Raw genomic sequence first — 19,595 nt, 5'->3', positions numbered from 1 at the left:
GAATGTGTCTGTGCAGAGAAAGCAAATGTGAAGTCAAGGAAGCACAGCAACGTCTTCAAATCCATTTAACTGTGTAACACTTGTCTCCATCCATCCCAATGCTCCAGTTCAGCCTCATGTGATTTAGACCACCTAATTCTGTCTCATGTACTTGTTAAAATTTATGTACGGCTTCATTGTGGGTGTCAAGGGGGTTTTAAAAGGTGTTTTTGTAGCAGGCTCCCGAAAGAGACTTTAAGATAGTTGATTCCAGTATCAGATAATTCTACACACAAACAAACAGAGAAGGATCTAGCGCCTCAGTGTAGCAATGGCGAGTGGCACTTATCTGTATGTCAGCTTACTTTGTGCACCTGCCAGACCCAGATGACAAGCTGAGAGACCACATTCACTTCTCCCCTGAATAGCACTGAAGTACTTTGGCCTCTTGGCTTTGCAAACTACCTCCTGCCCCTCTGAGGGAAAAGATATAATTAAAACCCCGAAGGAGGGGGAAAAATAGGAAAGGAAAGAGGAAAGGAAAAGATGCATGCTTCAACTTGCACTGACAACCTCTCATGTGACAAGCATTAAGGGACACTTCTGTGCTTTCAACCAGTATTTGAGTTGTTATGAGGCTTTTGGCTCTGTTTTGTGTCAGTTAATTAGCTACCAAATTCCAGATGACAATTTGAATAGCAGATTCAGTATATGCACTGATGTTATCTGTTGTAAGCTGTATTTCCCTGATAGATTCTGGACATGCATGCACACCCTCTATGTACAAATACATACATACAAACATACATATTACATACGTAACAAAGAACAGTTAATTCTCCTATCTCTGGTGAGAATGAATTAAATCTCCATAGAGCTCCACTGCACTTGGAAGATAACCAAACATCTACAACTTTTGCCTTTTTAGCTCAGCATGATGTTGTATTGAAAGCTTCACACCGAGAGATATAATGAGGAATGAACTGCACAGTGATGAGGCTTTAACAGTGTATAAAGTCACTGATTTCTGAGTGAAACCACAATTACTAATTTGAAGCACCAGCTAATTAAAACCACAGCTATGTATTTAGCCTCTCGTTATACCTACTGCAGTTTATAATTATGAGGACCTCTTTATCTACTCAATTAAAGTTCTTATGATTCAGGCAGGTTGTGTTTGAACCTGCAAGGCCTGCAGAGAGCACAGGAAAGCATATGTCTGATGACTCCATGTATCCTTACACTCATATTCTTGTTTTTGTACAGGGAAGGAAAGAAAAAAAGAAAGACTAATGCCACAATGAGATCCCTAAATAAAAAAATATTAATTAATAATTGGTTTAAGCAATTCAGGATCACTCAGGCTTGGATTGAATAAGGCTTGAGTACAGCTCATAAGTAGAATGCAAAGCCACCTACATAGGCTGAGTTGAATGATTTCCATCCACATTTTCCTTTTACAAGTTAAAGGCTGAAAAGATGCCACATTTTATTTATTTATTTATAACACCTCCTGATGTAGTGATGTCCCTGGCACCAATATCAAGCTCCGGAACATTGTTATAATCATTCCTGGTATTTTTGCAGAAGCTATAGTACTATTTGCTGGTTTCCTGAGGGAGATGGAAGGGAAATTGTTGTAAGCAACAGTCACTTTACTATACTATATGTGATCATATTGTTGACATAATACTGCAAACCACAAGCGACCTGTTTACTAAAAGCTGAAGGGGGGCACGAGTCTCCCTTCCTTTCATGTCCTAAATCAAGATTAAAATCCACAGGTATGGGAATAAGTGAGTACAAACTGTTTTCCAAATTGATACACGAAGATGAGGACAAGGTTGACTCCATCCCTCCCCACAACTCTTCTGGAGTAGGAGGCTGGTTTAGCCCAGGAATAATCCAGCCCGGGAGCAATAGGAACACACTGTATTCACCCCTCAAGGGAGATTTTTCCAGGGATTTCTTTGACAGTTTGACCCATAGATTGTATGAGTCTTGCAGCAAGACCATTATGAAGTTATGAGCCCAGTCTCAACCCCAGCAGAGTGGATCTAGTGTAAGCAGCATTTTATATCCTGCATAAGTAATCTTTGCTTATGGAAGCAGTCCTATCCCAGGCACTGCCAGCATTCACTTCAGAAAGAATTATTCATGAAAGTTAGAGCTGCATTTTACAGCTTCCCAATGGCAAACTTGGCCAGGAGTTTCAGGGTGAAATCCGGGGCCCATTCAAATCAAACTGAATCTGGCTACTGAACACACAGATCACAGAATCACAGATTACAGCACAGATCTCATCCTTCATGCGAGGTTCCAGCACTTCGTCATCTAAAAGCTCACTCTGGTCTCCAAGCATGCAAAGTATTTAGGGAACTAAGTGAGGCATTATGCCATATCCTACCTGAGAAAAAGCAGCAAAGGCTCTAAGGCTATTTAGGTATGTCTTGTGACATATTACAAAAACACAAATTCAAAAATGATGAAAACAGCAGTAATTCAAAATGGCATAATCACTTTAAAAGACATTAACTTAAGCTAAGACAGCATTTACAATGTTAACAGCAAGAGGCTGAAAAAACCAGTATTTTCCAAGACAACATACTGAAGTATTTCTCTTTTAGTGCATGTGTTTGTGAAAGATACCTATTCCACGCGCCCAAGAGGTGAGCACAAAGGCACATCTCAGGCTCTGGACCCCAACGATATTTATAGACTACCAAACTGTGAGCATCCGTTTTACAACACAAGCAAAGCCCTAAGTGAATTGCTACCTTTGCATCAATCCAAATCTCTCTCTTATATATTCTCTTGTGAGAACAACAACAAAAAAACCCCTAAAGGTTCATTTTGAACTTTCCACTCACACAGTCACATCCCAGCCTTAAGTGTACAAAGTATCTATTCAAAAGGAAGTGGTTGCTCATCCTGTCAGGTCAATTACTTGGCTTATTTCTCTCCAAATGTACTTTTGCTACGGGAATGCTTGACAGGGCGCTGATTGTGGCTACGGAAAGTCAAATATTATAAGATCATACACAGATTAACATAACAACTTTTTTGGGTTCCTTTGTAATCCAAAGAGGGATGCTGATTAGATCTTAAGGCTGCAGTGCACTGAAAACCTAATGGGATGCTCTCCAGAAACTCTTAATGCATCCACAATGCAATCTCTGGGACTTATGTTTAATATTTAGCTTAACTAATGTTCTGTGAAATACACATATGTGATTAGTGGTGAAGGTGTCAGTGAAAACTATAGTCAGATACCATGAGGAACACCAGAGTTCAGTCTGCCTCATTAGTATGAGAAATACTTCTTGACTCCTCTAAAGCCAGGAGAGTAGGAAATCACAAATACAGACTTTTGCAAACATTTAAAAAAAAAGAGATTTAGAAGAAAACAGCTGCAGGCCACAATACTCACTGTATCCAAGAGGGTCAGTTCCCTAGACATAGCTATTATGTGACAATGTAGCTTAAATACATGAGCTTTATTGTTTTGTTACCACTTATTAGATTAATAATTGAATTTCAATTGGGAAGTCTGTACATAAATCTGAGATGATCAGGAATGGTGAGCAGTAAGAATGCTGCAAGAGCACATGAGACCACTGATCTACAAATTACCAGCGTGCTGGATATGGCAGAAAGAATAGTAACCATATCTGTATTATTGTTTTGGTATGTTTAACATCAAGGCAGGCTGCAAATGCATTTTAAGTAACAGCATTTGATACTTAATCCTTTAAAATCAGACCAGCATACACCCATTTGTCATTCTTCTCAGCTATGGACACCCTGAGGGACAGCAGTGAGCTGAGGCACCAGGACAGGCCAAGTACTCAGCCTGAATGAATCTGCAGAGTGTCAGCAAGGCCCATGGAGCTGCACCCTTCACACCCGCTATGGCCCATGCTGGCTGCAGGAACAATCCGAATCAAGCAGAGAATGGAGAAGGGGAGAAGGTGGCTGAGGCAGGAGGAGGTTTTATCAAGGCAACAGGTGGCAGACATGCACTTAGGTTTTGGACTGGAAGCTAAAAATGCGGATCTGGTGGTAAGAGTTGGAAGCCACATATGCATTGTCTGCAAAAAGGAGAACTAGAAAAAGAATAAAATTTGGGACATTGGAAAGGACAGTGCAATCATCTGTGGTGAAACTGAGAGGATGTGGTAAAAAAGATCTGGAGGGAAAAGAAAAAACCTTTTAGAACAGACTGCAACAGAGCAAGAGTTTAGAGGGAAGAGTTAAAGGAAAGCTGAAGAAATAAGACCAGCAGCTAAAGGCTGAGACCTAGCATTGGGGGTTTATCTTAAACGATGTGCTAACTAAAGCTACAGAAGTAGTCTCCCAAAGCACAGAAGACTAGGCAAGGCAGACAAGAGCCTGAAAGACAGGAGAAAGAGTAGAAGAAAGTCAGACCAGACAAGTTCGAAGGAGTAGTCACTGTGATACAAAGAAAATGTAGAAGAGAAAAAAAATGATCAAACACCTAAAGTTGCAGAAGAATCATGAATGAGAACAGAATACTACTCTGTTGATTCAGTTAAAATAAAGAATCAATAAAAAAGCTGGAGCAGAGAGGCTTTATAGTAAGTAGCTACAGACTACACCCATGAGGTTAAATGAACATTCAAGAAAAACAGCATTTATCCACAAGTTAGGGAAGAAGTAGTTGCTGTTCTCAATAACGTGGCTGAAGTCACAAAAATGCACACCAGAATCAAATGAAATATTCCCTTGTACTAGTTCCACCCCTCTTTAAAATATCGGATATGCCTAAATGATGAAAGAAGTTGTCAAACTGAAATGTTTGTCATTTGTGGAAACAAGAAATAAACACAAGCTTCTAAACTAAGACACAGTGGATATAAAATTATATAAATTTGAGAACTGAAAGTCCTTTCCCAAGGTTATTTCTTCATAGTTCTGACTTTGGGACAGAATCGTTGCTCTGCCATGAGCACTCAGGAAGTTGGTGAAGTAAACTCAGAAACTGGGCTTCTTCGAAAACTAACTCATACGCCTGCACAAGGTATAAACATCCCAAATCAAAAACCACTTGTGAACATATTTGACTTACACGAGAAATCCAATTCGCGTCAATGAGAATATTCCTATGCTTAAAATACATGCTTGCTTTTCCACATCAGGGCAATTCTTTTTCAATGCGAGTAAAAATGTAAAAAAAAGCATTTCACCTGATAATCAAACTAGGTAAAAGAATACTTCTAGCAAGTACATTACAATGGGAATTCAACGCTACATAACTCCAGATTTATCTCACCATAACTCCATCGATTTTATGTAAAAGCAGAGTACCACAATATTGTACAAGGGAAGGAGAACAGGCTTCCTTGGTATATTCAGATTCTCCCAGTATACACTCTGGTATTTTGATACATTTATTCCAAATGGGGAAGGGGAAAAAAAAAAAAAAAAAAAAAAAAGCAGCCTCAGCTCTTAAATGTCATTGCAGGTCTTAAAATGTATTCAGTAAATGAGAGGAATTTCAAAACCTGATCTTTAGGCAGAAATATGGCCAACTTAACATATCTTCCCTGCTCATCTGAAGTCTTTGTTTCACTTAATGATAAACATCATAAGCAGTACCACACTTAAAATAGCAAAATTCCTCTGTTTATCACCACTGAACTTGCATCTTTGTCCTGGTAATTTTACTACTTGACAGAGACCAGTCAAGCCACGATAGAATAGCTTTACAACCTCTCACCGTCTGTCATATTTAACACTTACTTTAATGTTGTGTTCTTCTTCATAGCATGAACAGTTACTGAAAGCATCTAGCACAGAACATATCTATCACTGCACTTCAAGATAAATGATTTATTTTAAAATATAGAATATTCTGTCTTTGATGTTCAACAGTTCTGTAGAGAAGCACTTGAGATGGTCACTGGTTATCTATCCACATGAGCTAAATCTCTTAACAATTTGCATCAAAAACAATGCCATTCCTGTAGCACATTTGATAGAGAATACAGAAGATTAAAGCCTCTGAACAAAATAACACCCAAGAGACCCCTGGGCAATTTATGGAAATTTAAGCTAGAAGGCTAAGGTTTTGGCTTATATTTGTCATATTCTTCATTCTTTTTAGTTATTTCCCCCCCTCCCCCCCCGTACCTAGAAAATGTTATTTTCACTCAATTTTCTCCTCTTTTTGGTATTATGCAGCCCCAAACCTTTTCTTAACGTGAATTTAGAAGGAACGATTCTGGGGGAATGGATGACAGAGATAAGCGCCTGAATAGTAAGCGTATAAAGAATAGATGAGGTTTCAAAGGGGAGCATTTATTGTTTCCTGTATCATAGCACATTGTCTTTCGATATGATTAGTTATCAGTCTGAGTTATCAAAAACTGGGATGAAATAAAGCGCTTACGCAGTTATGCTTCATTGATGTCAGCTAGGGGAGCATGAAAATCTCCATGAAGTTGGGTAATTGATGTGTAAATCAGAGCTCAATCACTCTGTAATAGAAATGGTCCCACTGAAAGTATGGTTGTTGAACAGTATTGCAGAAGGGTGGGAAAGAAAGAGAGAAACAGAGTCAAGATAAGACTTATATATTAAAAATTATAACAACCGGCTATTTACACAATTTTCTCTTCGAGAGAGAAGTGCTGTCAGATATATTTAAATGCAAGCTGAAGACCACTATATTTGGATATCCTTATTCAGCAATAATTAACTGTTTCTGTTTTATTAAAATGCTTGGGGACACTGTTATGGATATTTAAAAAGCAAATTAAATGAACATGTTCATCCTTTGAAACATGTGTAAATGACATCAGCGATTGTAATTTGGTTAACAATGTGTGTTCAAGGTATGTTTTGGAGTCCTATTACAGTCTTCTTGTCAGTTCAAATTTGTAGTATGAGAAACAAAAGCAAAACTGAATGAAAAGAGGGGGGGGAAAAAGAAAACTAAAGAGAAAAATGATTATAATATAACCATAGCTCCAAAATGACATTAAAAGACAAATAGTCATTAGAACATCATTCACATAAAATAGCTTTCCAACATGTGATATTTCTAAGAGTAAACACCTGATAAGTAAATAAAAGAGCTAGTTAAGATAACATTATGGGGTTGGTTTTGTTGTCATTTTTTTTCTTTTAATAAATGAATGCACATTAAGGCATTGATATCAACTTCCCAGAAACACCTGGAATCCCGTATTCTAGTTATGACTTACACTAAACCACCGATAAAACTCTAACAAACTTACATAAGTGTGAAACTTATGAGCATTTTTGGCATCAAAAGAATTACATTCAGGACAGGAGCTGGATTAGGAAGCTCTATTAAATGGGTAATGTGCTGTGACTGTAAGGGGACTCTGATTACTACAGGGGGTTGAATAGGGGAAGAGGTTCAACCTAAATTCTGAATTTCATTGCCCTTATGAGTTAACAGAATATGACACTTTCTTCTTTTCTTTTTTTTTTTTTTTTAAAATTTGTTTTTAATTCTGTTGATCTCTCCTGGAATTTGAAGTTTCTCCAAAATTCACTGATGGCAATTAAGCCATTAAGTCTTTGCCAAAGTATATACATTATAATTTAAACATATTTCACAGCATATCTCCTAATGGCTTCCTAGCTGCCATCATACTTCACATGCCCATCAGCACCAGCATTCTAAGTATTAATGTGTTATGGATGAATATAGTTGTGTTCAGTTGCATGCTGTGCATTATTCTTTATAGACGTCAACAACAAACATGCTATAGTACTGCTACAAAGTGTATATTTGTACATATATTACTCCCAAGGCATAACACTAATTTGATGCAATTAAAGATCTTCTGACAATGCTTGTTACAGTCTGTTTTTCCTTCATCTGCATACGTCAAATTATTAAAAATTTCTAGAAAACGTCCAAGTTTCTTTTTGTGCATGCACCACTTTCAAAGATTAAAATGTATTTTAATATATGTAAACACAAAATCTTGAATTTATTATCATTTAATGTGTACAGATTGCATTCTTACATCTGAGCTAAAAAGCATTTTGGAAGTCTACTTCTTGTCTTTACCTTTTTTCATATTTACAATTAAAATTGTTCTTCAATATTGCTACTCAAAACTTTTCTAGGCACCTGTAGGATGCTTCCTTAAAAACGGAATCCCCACATTTTGCACGTATTTTCTTGAAATATCATCAATGATATGCAATAGACAGCTAACAGAAATAAATGTAGCCTTTTAAAAAATGTTACAAAACAATCATTGATTAACACATCCTTCTGGAGACAGATGAATCAGCAGACTCAACTGCTTGAGTATTTTATCACAGAAGTGCTTCCGTGCTACTCCTACAGCTCTAACAAATGCACTCATTTACTAACAGGCACCTCTACTCCCTTGAGCATTTTCACATGCTGTGCAGCTCTTTAACCACATGTTCTTAAACTTAACATGTGCTGAAGAACACCACCACAGGAAAATTAAGAATTCAGTAGGACAACTATTTCATTCATCAATTTTAGATTGAAGGAGAAGTGCATGCAGGCCTCTATGTACTGTGCACACATACAGACCGATTCAGAGACCCCAATACACAGACAAATAGTGCTGTAAGCCTAATATAATTTAATTGATTGTTATTTAGGACACTGTTTGGCTAGAGAAATTATCTTCTAATAAATTATTCCTCACTCAGTTGAAACCTTATGTAATTGCCTCCATTTGTTGTAGTAATTTCTACTAGAAAGGAAAGAGATGATCAAATAAATGCAAGGCGCTCTTGTTTCAAATTCAAGTAAACACGCATCCCCTTTTAGTGCTGCTGTGAAATATATCGCCCATCTTGGGCACTGGCAAATTGCAGGAGATGCAATGATTTTGTGGCTTTGAGAGACTTAACAGTCATCAGCTTAGAAAGAACCTGGAACATTTCAAACTCCAAATTTTAAGCCTTCTTCCACTAGACCTTAAAAAGCCGCACAGCAATAAGGTGCCTGTTACACACAGCTTAGGAAAGAATAATAATATGTTGTACTTATTTTTCCTAAACAGATTCAGGTCAATGGATTATCTTCATCATTGGTTTCTAGTGAGGAAGATAATCTATAACAAATACCACTCATGTCTTCAGCAAACATATAATGTTTATTCCACATTTATAAACAGAGTACAAAGTATGACAAAATAATTTAACCAAAGCAGCACAAAGTTCATCAGCATTGCTGAGGTTTACAACCTCTCTAAGGGCACAGTTCAACTTCAACTGATGCTACTGGCAATTTTCCCAGTGAATTCAATGAGGGTTGGATGGGACCTAGCCATTTAATAATGACAAAAAAGCCAGGTCTCATAACACAGCCAGCTCTAAGCAGCAGCAACTTATTGGTATAAACTAGCTTTTCTGTTACATGCCTCATGCTAATAGAAATTCTTTATTCACTGCCAAGAGTTTAGAAAGTCTTAAGTACTAACCAGCACATGCCAAAGCTACAGAGCTTCTACAGTCATTCTTTAGAATCGATATTCACTTCATAGATTTCCTGTTTGACAAATGCAAATCAAATGAAATTTAGGAATTTCTTAAAAAAAAAAAAAAAAAAAAAAAATCAAGTGAGATACCAAATAAACTTCCCAGTCTATCCCACAGGCCATTATCACTTTCAGCTAACGCGCAGTTTTCATTTCTTTTTTTAAGTGATATTATAGATTGTACACATGACATCTCAACCAACTGACTGGGGAATAATCAAATTTGCCTCTATCACACAGTAAGTACTGACACACACACACACACACACACCAGGCAGCAGATCACAGACCTTGTCACTGAGAAAAAGTAAAGCAAATGTATCATGCTCCCTGAAAAAACACCACCCTTAAATTTAACTCGACATGGGAATGCTGTGCTATTAGGGATATAACATGTAGGTGTTACTGACACAAGTTTGAAACGTGTCCTGGGATTTGAAAGCTAAAAATGAGCATTTAAAAAAAATTGTAAAATAATTTCACTTCTTTAGACAGAGCGAAATCATAACACAATCTTATTTAGACTGGCCAAAACTACAACCTCATGTCTGAAATTATTTGAATTTTTAAGGTGGGTGTGATGCAAATGATTATCCCAGTACTGCAGTTTCCAGAGCCAAACAGAAACTGTATCTGTTTCCCCAATTATGTTCTGAATGTATTTGAAATCTCACATGTATAACTGACTTCATGAATCACAGAAAACACGGCCATTTAAGGCCAAATTCCCAGAAGAAAGTAAGACCAAAGCTCCATTTAACCCATCCTGCCTCTGACGATGGCCAACAGCAAATGCCCAGTAAAGCCCATAGGAACAGAGCAAAGCACTCCCCAAAATACTGACATTGCCCTGAGAAATTGCTGGCACATGTAGCTATGTATTAAGTACAAAGGACCTGGTATCTTTGTGTTTAACATCTGTAGAAGACTTTTCTCCAAAGAATGCTCTCAGACAGAATACTCTGTGGCAAGGAGTTTCACAACTCATCTGAAAATGATCGCCTTATCTCAAACTAGGTTTATCACTCATATAGGTCTGAAAACCTGATTGATTTAACAAGATTGTTTGTATTTTATTGAATATCTGAGAAGAGAACTCACATGCATTTTGGGGGGGGCACCTACACTTATTACAGGCAAACAGACAGGAAGCTCCTGTGCTCTTCAGTCTCTGGAGAATCTCAGGCGCACATCCCATGGCACTAACTATACCATGCATTTTCAAGACCAGACACATAGAATAGAATCATAGAATCAACATGGATTACTGCATCCTGAATAATAGTTATTTACACTCCAAACCTTTTATATTTCTATCCCTTCTGCTGTCAATCAGCAAATGAATATCACTTATTTTCATAACATGAACACGTGTTATTTAATAAAAGTGCATCCTTTTTAAATTCCCTACCATCAACCATTTGTCTAATAGAAATATTATACTATGTAACATGCAAATATTAAAATGCAATGTAAGTTGAGTCATATTCATTGGAGGCTGGCCAATTCCAGCACATTTCAGTATTTAATAATAAAATAGTCTAGTGTAAAAATATGTAAACTAGTTTCCATCCTGCTTTAACACTCACTTAACATGAGAAGAAAGCGAATGCAATTTTGTTTAAATATTAAACATTACATTTCTTCTTTTGATTATTAAAGTATTATTAAAGCTATATGAAAATGTGTTTGCAACCTCCTTCCTCTGAAGTCTTCTAGGTCACTGTTATCACTAATATTTTGTCCCTCTAGCTGGCTTCTTTGGAGGATCTCAAAGCTCTTTAGGAATCAGAGCAAATCATGACCAATTACACCTCTGAGAAGGAGCAACTACTGTCAAGCAAAACAACCGAGGGAATGAAAGTTTAAGCAAGTTGATGACGGTCATTCAAGAAGTAAGAGATGGCTGTGGGAAGAAAACCGAGGAGTCCCGACTCTCAGACGTTAAACTTCACCATAAGACCAGCTATAACTTGCAACCATTCATCCAACACTAAACTCTGAGATGACAACCATCAAGTTGAAATTTAAGACTATCTAACAACACCATAAAGCGAGAAGGAATTATCTTTATGTGCATTTCCAGAACATTGGGTCATACTGCTGAATGTCACTGGGAGAGGTCGGCAAGGATGTTCTTATTACATTTGCTGGAAGGATGGAGTGTATCAAATGATTTAATTTTGTGTAGTGCCCCACTTACTTTGACAAACCGATACTGCACAGGGCATAATGTCATTAGGTGATTAAAGTACAAGAGCACTCAGCTTCCCACCTCCTTTCATACCAAGGACCCACACGTGCTACTGCAGCAGGCTTGAAACTGGGAAAAGTTGTGGCTGCGGAGGCAATACGGGCCCAGTAACATAAAACACTGACCTCCTCCTCTCACCAGGAACTCCCATCCTGGCAGTGACCAGAAATAAGCTCCATAGTCCCCCTGAGAGAGCCTGCCTTCCCCTCAGCCTCTTGAAGCACTTTCCGCACTGGCAACAGCCCAAAACCGCATGTGACCTTCAAGCGTCATGTCCACGGCCCTCTGACCCCAACAGCAAAAGGACTCTGAGTTAAGCTGTATTGACAGTAAAGCGACATGATACAATCATACATACATACACACATACAAAGTACTTCCACTTTTCAGCTGGCATTGCCTTTGAAAATAACTAACGTTGAGCTCTCCTCATTATGCCAAATGTATTAAAACCTCAGTACCCATGGTAGGAAATGTGTACTTTGTCACACACACTCTTAAATGTGACAGAAATACAAATTTATGTTTTCTTTCATACAAATACCTAATGGGGTTTGAATAAAATAAAATCTGCACATTGCCATGTGGAAATTAATTTTAAAGAACTGTTTATCAATTTAATTCCACTGATAGTAACAGACAGATTTATGAGGCAATTAACTAAATATTTGTTTTTTCACATTTCAATTCATTATAGTAAATTAACAATTTTCCACTTGAAAGTCTTGCATTGCTACACTGAAAGCCTAAAAAAAAAAAAAATGCGTGTATTACTGTTGGTCTGCGAAGGATTCTCTGATTTTTACATTAACTTAACATACTGTACGTAATTCAACCCCCCCCTATTTCTGTGTTACCCCAGAACCTGTCATTCTTTAAATGCCAGTTTCAAGCAACCAGCGATAAATAAAGAATAATTACAGCTCTAAAGCCAATGTAACATCTGTTCAAGGAAACAATTCTACAGAGTGGATTTTATAGCCACATAACACCCACCTACGGCTAAGACAAGCCTGAGACACAAAACCAAGAGCCTCGACAGATCTAGCCTGGCCTCCTGAGCCACAAATGTCCACATCAGACAACACGTCCTAAAAGAGCTGATGGAAGGAGCAAAATGAACCAAGCCTAACATTAAGTTAAACACCAAGTAAAAAGTTCCCACAGGAAGGGTCAACCTTTGCTCTAAGGTAGCTCATCTCTGTGGCCAGCAGAGCCCAAACCCTCAGAAAAGGAGGTCCTGGCGAGGCTGCCGCCCTGCGCACTGTGAACCGCCAGCCAATGCCCCAGGATCAGTCGGCCACGGCCAAATGCGGCTTTTCAGCGTGTCAGCTGGGACAGCACAGCAGCCTCTATAGCAATTTGCATACCATTAGCTATGAGCCCCGCGACTGCACATGTATAGCCACATTTCACATCTACCTTTACTTATTTTGATGATTTAAACATTTTAATTAATGATTTCAGCTTCAAGGAGGTAATCTGGCCATGGCCATGTGGATCTCTTCACCATTGTAGGCCAGGTATTAAACACATTAAGCAGCAGTCAGAAGACAGAACTACAGCTTTATGTTCTGTTAACTGGTATTGTACCAAATTAATATCAGGAGGAATATACTCCATAAATATAAAAGCATCTGCTTATATGACTCCTTGGATTCCTTTCTCCTCTGTGTCGGTGTTTCACTACTTGAACAGAAATAGTCTTGGTCCCTCCATACCTCAGCTTGTCCTTATGGAGAGCAGGACTATCAATACTTGCTGATCTCATGGGTTTCTGCCAGGCCAACTCGTCAAAGATGAACCCCCCCTGGGGAAACTGTACCAACTACATTCCTCAGTTCTGCACAGATTCTAAGTATTTCCTTGAATAAAATATAGTTTGCCCACTTTTTTAAAATCATCCTGCTAATTCACTGGATCACAGCACAATCACATCAGAGCATTAGTCTAAATAGGATTTTGTAGCCAGATCTGATCTAGAAGAAGAAGATTTATCATTTTACGGGCCTCCATCTCATAATGCTGGCAGAAATCATCAGGCAAAGGGAGAAGATGGGACTGCCTGCCACACTGAACAATGAGAACCTGTGAATCATCAGATAAATCACTCATTTTTTTCCATTGTTAATATTTACAAATTTGGTAACAACAACAGGGAGCAAAGGCTCTCCTGACAGCTATTAATTCAGAACAATATGCAAACACTAGTTAAGCAGTTAATTGCCATTAGCAACATGCATTCCAAATTGAGAAACTGAGGCATGGAGAGGTTAAAGGACTTGCTCATGGCCACAGGATGAACAAGTGGCAGCAGCAGGAGTGGAACCACTTCCCATTGCCCATGTCTGAGTCCCGTTACCTAAAACTCAATTAACCTCCCTTTTTAATGGTAAGGAGCTACTATTACAGCATCTCTATTTGCACTACCTACTAGAAAACATACCCCCCACGTATCACGTTATAAGGGCTAAAAACTAAACTGAATGTTACCCTTAATACTCTATACTGTTTGTCTCTTTCTAGCTGTAATATCACCACAGCTACCACCAGCAAAGTAAGACTTCAATTTTAGCACTCAGGAGGCTAATAATTATCAAATTAATAAAATACTAACAAATTTTAAAGTACTCCATCTGGCTAGCAGAGAGGCATTAATTCTTGATAAATGCTCCATACACTATTATTTATCAAATTCTTAAGCACTGCGTAGTATGTCATCCTATCAATCTATGAGGTTAAAACAGATTAAATATAAGCACAATATTTGAGCATCATTAAAAATGCAGACAGCAAATTGGTACTGCTCTTTATCCTTTTTACTTTAGGAAAAAAAAAACAGTAAAAAAAAAAAAAATCAGTAAATCACTGACCTCAGTACAGGGCATTTTCTGGAGACTAATGATGGGCTGGGATAGACGGCCCTCACTTGTACTTTAGGTTATCAACTCCTCCCATCCAATCATTAATTCCCCAGGAAATGCCTTTTGCTTCAATAGCTTTTGCTTAAACAGATCACCAGTGAGAGAAAAAAAAATCACGCCACTAGAAATGAACTACTGTAGAGCCTCTGAGTTGCATCTGCCATAATTTGCACATAAAGACTTTACAGGTGACTTGCAAAGGCCTTTTTAATTGTATTTCCGATTCCTCCTTTCTTTTCCCCTTAGCAGAATAATAAAGGCAGCTAGTGGGCAAAATTTGTGATGATCCCTATAAGCTTGCAGAGAATGTTTGGAAACAGTCTTTAAGACGCTTTCCACGAGCTCTCATACATTAAAAAGTGCAAGATACTGAGCCTTAATTAAGAGCTTTTTTTTTTTTTTTAAATGGTGTGAATTTCTGATACATGAAACAGCATTAGGCCCCTGTTTTATCTTGAGGGGAAGGGAAAGACAGGAGAGAAGGAGAAAACAAGCTTTCAACCCCTACTTAAATAGCAAAAAAAACCCTAAAAGAGCCTATGACCAACTCCTTATTTTGTTTGCAAGACACGTTTAATATCAGGATGCTATGGAGAGGCCTTGCATCACTCAGGTTTCATTATCATTACAAAATATAGCAGAATGCTTTTACTCACAAGTTTATTACCATAAATAATTAAAACAAAACTATCCTTATGGTATGAAATAAATGAACAAAGTACTTTATAGGATGCATTTGTTCTGGGTTTTATAGCTGTTTGCTGGCTCCCTACATCAGAAAATTCTGGAATTTGCAATCACTCTCCTGATCGTTAGTCTGAATCAGGAAAATTTTACTGCAGCTGGCTCAAACGACTTGTTCTGTCAAAAACAGTACCATAAGTGCTTTTTACTAGTTGCATATGCAACATACATTTTTGTGATAAATCAGAGTATGTGACATGCAAAATGTTAAAAGAAAATCAAAGCATAGGATTGATTTCTGAGAAAAACAAAGAAAAAGGAGTGAAAGAAATTCTAGCTATAAAATTAAAAAGATTGTCTGATTTCTAATTACAAAAACATTCTAAGGTACAGACAAAATGATTAAATCTCCGCAATACTCACGCTAACAGTATATTGTTCTCATAAGCTTGAAAGTGTTGGGCACACTCGTGTTCTTTGAAGTTTTGCTTTGTTCCTTTGACTTATTTTATGCAGGTCAAAGATCACCATCACTGCACATATCTGTCACTGAAGGATAATAACGCTACAACTCAGTTTGGAAGCAGGCTAGGCTGGCATGTTAAACTAGCAACAGACACATCAATCTTACTATTCTTGAAGACCGTGCAGTTCAGCGCCGGGAGGTTTGAACTCAGAACTAATGATAGTTACTAGTTTCTGCATCTTGATGCACCAGGTTAGGTCTCTCTTCTTTTGAGCAGCGTGTCCCTATGGACAAGCAAAACATGCCAGGAAAGCAAATTATCCTGCTAATCCAGCAAACACTGACAGAACCCTACTGGAGAGCAGCAGGATTGTAGGGAAGCATGCAGAGACCTATAGCAGCAAAAAAGAGCTTTCCAGGGAAAAGACTAGGAAAACGGAACAGTCACCAGCATTTGGGTAATAATCATAATTTGTGAGAACTGGAAATACTATTATTATTTGTGCAGTGGCATAGAATGTGAAAATTTGGAGCACACCTATTGTCAGCTAAGCAATTAATAAGCACCAACCAATAGGCAGGTCAGAATATAACCCCTCACTCATCAATTAGAAGTAAGTTTTCTTATGTATTACTTGACCATGATAAACTAGGAGTCAAATAGTTTTTGTTTTTACCTAAGAAACCAGCGTCCAATACGAATACTTAATGCATTTACCTGCCAGTCCTTTGCAGACAGCAAGTCCAATTAAACAAACCCAAGGGGGTATGGTACCTGATGAAATTCCAATCTCTGCTTTACACTTACAAATAAATGAAATCAATGTATGCCTATAACAAAAAGCAGCCATATTCCTGCCTCAAAATGAAACTCATCTGCCATGCCAAACATAAGAATTTTATACATTAGGACAATGGCATTTCTCAGTGCCAAAAGCAAGGGGAGAAGAGGTGATGTTTACGTTTAGTGTTCATATCTTCACTTGTCAACACAAGGCTCCGGTGTTAAACACCACAAAGAGGACGTCTTTGCTGAGGGGTTTTTTGGTTAAATTGAGCCAGATTTCAGAGCAGGTATATATGTGTTTACACTGCACCAGTTTCTTAAATGCCCCCAGCTTACACTTCCCACCACCTGGGCTACCAGAGAGGGAAATTTAAAAGACACATATAATGTAAAAATCGTACATGTAAGTGCTTGAGAAACCCAGGAGGCGAATAGGTATCTTTTTGTTGAAACTGTTGCAGCGTTTCAAAGCAAGGAGAGGAAAAGTGGCTCACAGATGAAGCAGTGAGTTTAATGGGCTACAGTTTTCTCATACAACATGGAAATTGAAATTGCAAAAACAGCAAGAATATATTTGTTTCTAGTTCCATTGGGTCATCATCTCCTCCAGGTGCCTAAAGGCAAGTACCACATTCCAGTGTGCAGTTTCTGTTCTTTCTATCCCAAGCACAGCTCAACAGTCTGGTGGATCAACTTTTCCTCCTTGTGCACCAGAAGCAAATCCCTTCAAAATGAAGTGGAAGCTCTCTGCTGACCTCAGCAAACACTAAATCAGGCCCTAGTGCATTCGAATGATGGCTTTACTTTGCAAACAGATAGACAGTATTTATCAAAATCACATCAAAATACATAAGGTAACACAGAAGCATAAATTATTTTTACACACACATACATACACACGTATATATAGTACCTTCTTTACATAGGTATTTCCACTGAATCATTATTAAGAAAGGGGGGGTGGAATCTCTTCACCCTCAAAGCACCCATGTACTACTATTCCCTTGGGAAACTCTGCTCAGAGAAGTACTCTAGAGAGGCAACTACAGATGTCTTACAATAAAGAAACCATGTACGGTTTCATATTTACAATAAAAAAAAAAAATTTTGCACTTAAAATGCAGAACTGGTGAGAGAGAAAAATATTATTAATATATGTAGGATTTTTTCATGGGAAACTCTGAACAGAGCCATCATCAGCTACTCTGTAATCACAGCACGTGACAACTCAAAATCATTACTGAACATGCACAAACTAAAAAAGAAAAAATTAAAAAATTAAGAAATAACACTGAAATTATTAAAGCCAGGTTGATGCCCAGTAATACAGTTGACCTCAGAATCAAACAAGCTGCTGGTCTGTTAGAGCGCAAGATGAAATACCCTACAGGAGTTTAAATTCCAATCCTAACTCAGGAGTTTCTCTTTATATCAAAGTAGCTTCTCAGGAAAGCAAATGAAGTACATTACCTCTGGTAATGGTAACCATTTACTCCTTGAAAAGCCTTGAGAGAGCTCTCACACAGGGTAGCCTATGTTCTATTAAATCCTTTTGCATACTTTTATTTTCAGGTCATATAACCTGAAGGACAAAGGATTCGTTTAAACTTTTTAAAGCATTCTGATTTTATCAAGGATTAGTTGTTCTGATTCTTCAATAATTCAAGCTTCATCCTAACAATATACCATGTTTAAATGTGAGCAGCATTAAAGCAGAACATATTTACAACATATTTCTATTGAATCCCAAATGCTCAGCACAAACAAACCACTGGCAATACAATCAAATTGAAGACCCCACCAACATCTTCAATTATTCACATTTTTTTATACGAAATAGAATCTCAATACGATAAAAACTTATTTAATTGTACAGCATGAGGATATAGTCATGTCTGCCTATAGGTAGTTATTTTGCTATTTAGAAAATGAGAAACAGAAAGAGGGAGACAGACATTCCCTCTTAACTCATTGTTTTACTGTTATATCAAATAATAAACTATGACTGCCTTGTGCCCCTAAGTTGGCCAGAAAAGCCATATTAATAGGTCAGCTAAGCTGTGTATATGGATGCCTTGTTTTGCAGAAGTAGATCAGTGGTCCATTACATATATTTAAAGTAAGAAATAATGTATATATTATTTTAAAATAATTCTTAAAATAATTAAAATCATGCAATTATCAAAGTACTTTTATTGGGAACCTCTCGTGGTCATTTTAATGCCTATTTTGGCATTATACAAAGCAAATATAGAAACTTTACCCCAGACATTGGGTAGGATCAGAGGTCATGAGACCTGATCCACACAGGTCAACACTGGGACATGTCGGGAAATATATATGACAGAGGGACCAAGAAGGAAAAGCAACTATGGGTTTAGTTTGAATTCCTGCTAATGACTGAAAAGACAGGGCTTTTTAGAAAAGCAGTGCTTGACATAGAGACATGAATTTCCCTCCATTTGCCAGATGAAACACACTGCTTTGTTCTTCATCATGATGTACCTCTCAGTCTTCTCAATAGGAATGAACAATTCCTGATACCGAACTGCTCAATCAAGCAAAAGTGGGCCTCCCCTCTTAGCTGTTTTATTCCCTACCTCCTCTACCACTTGGAAAGGATTCAGACAAGAGCTACAAGAGCAATTAGAGCGCCTGGAAAAACTTGCCTTACAAGGATAAACTACAGCTCAGTCTATTTAGTTCATAAAGGAGAAAGTTAAGAGGCAACTCGATCACAGACTATGAATACTTACACAGGAAAGAGATTGCTGAGAGCAGATGGGTATTTAATCTAGCAGAAAAAGGCGTAACAAGATCCAGTGCTTGGAAGCTGACGCCAGTCAAATTCAAACCAGTTTATGGAGCATCAATTTTCAACAATAACAAAATAATAACTATTTTAACAACTTAACTAGAAAAGCAGGGGATTCACTGCCATTTGCAGCCTTTAAACAGGCATTGCAAGTCT

Source organism: Fulmarus glacialis, unplaced genomic scaffold (assembly GCF_000690835.1).
Source record: "Fulmarus glacialis isolate BGI_N327 unplaced genomic scaffold, ASM69083v1 scaffold7808, whole genome shotgun sequence".
Classification (NCBI taxonomy): Eukaryota; Metazoa; Chordata; class Aves; order Procellariiformes; family Procellariidae; genus Fulmarus; species Fulmarus glacialis.
This window is presented reverse-complemented; position numbering follows the sequence as displayed.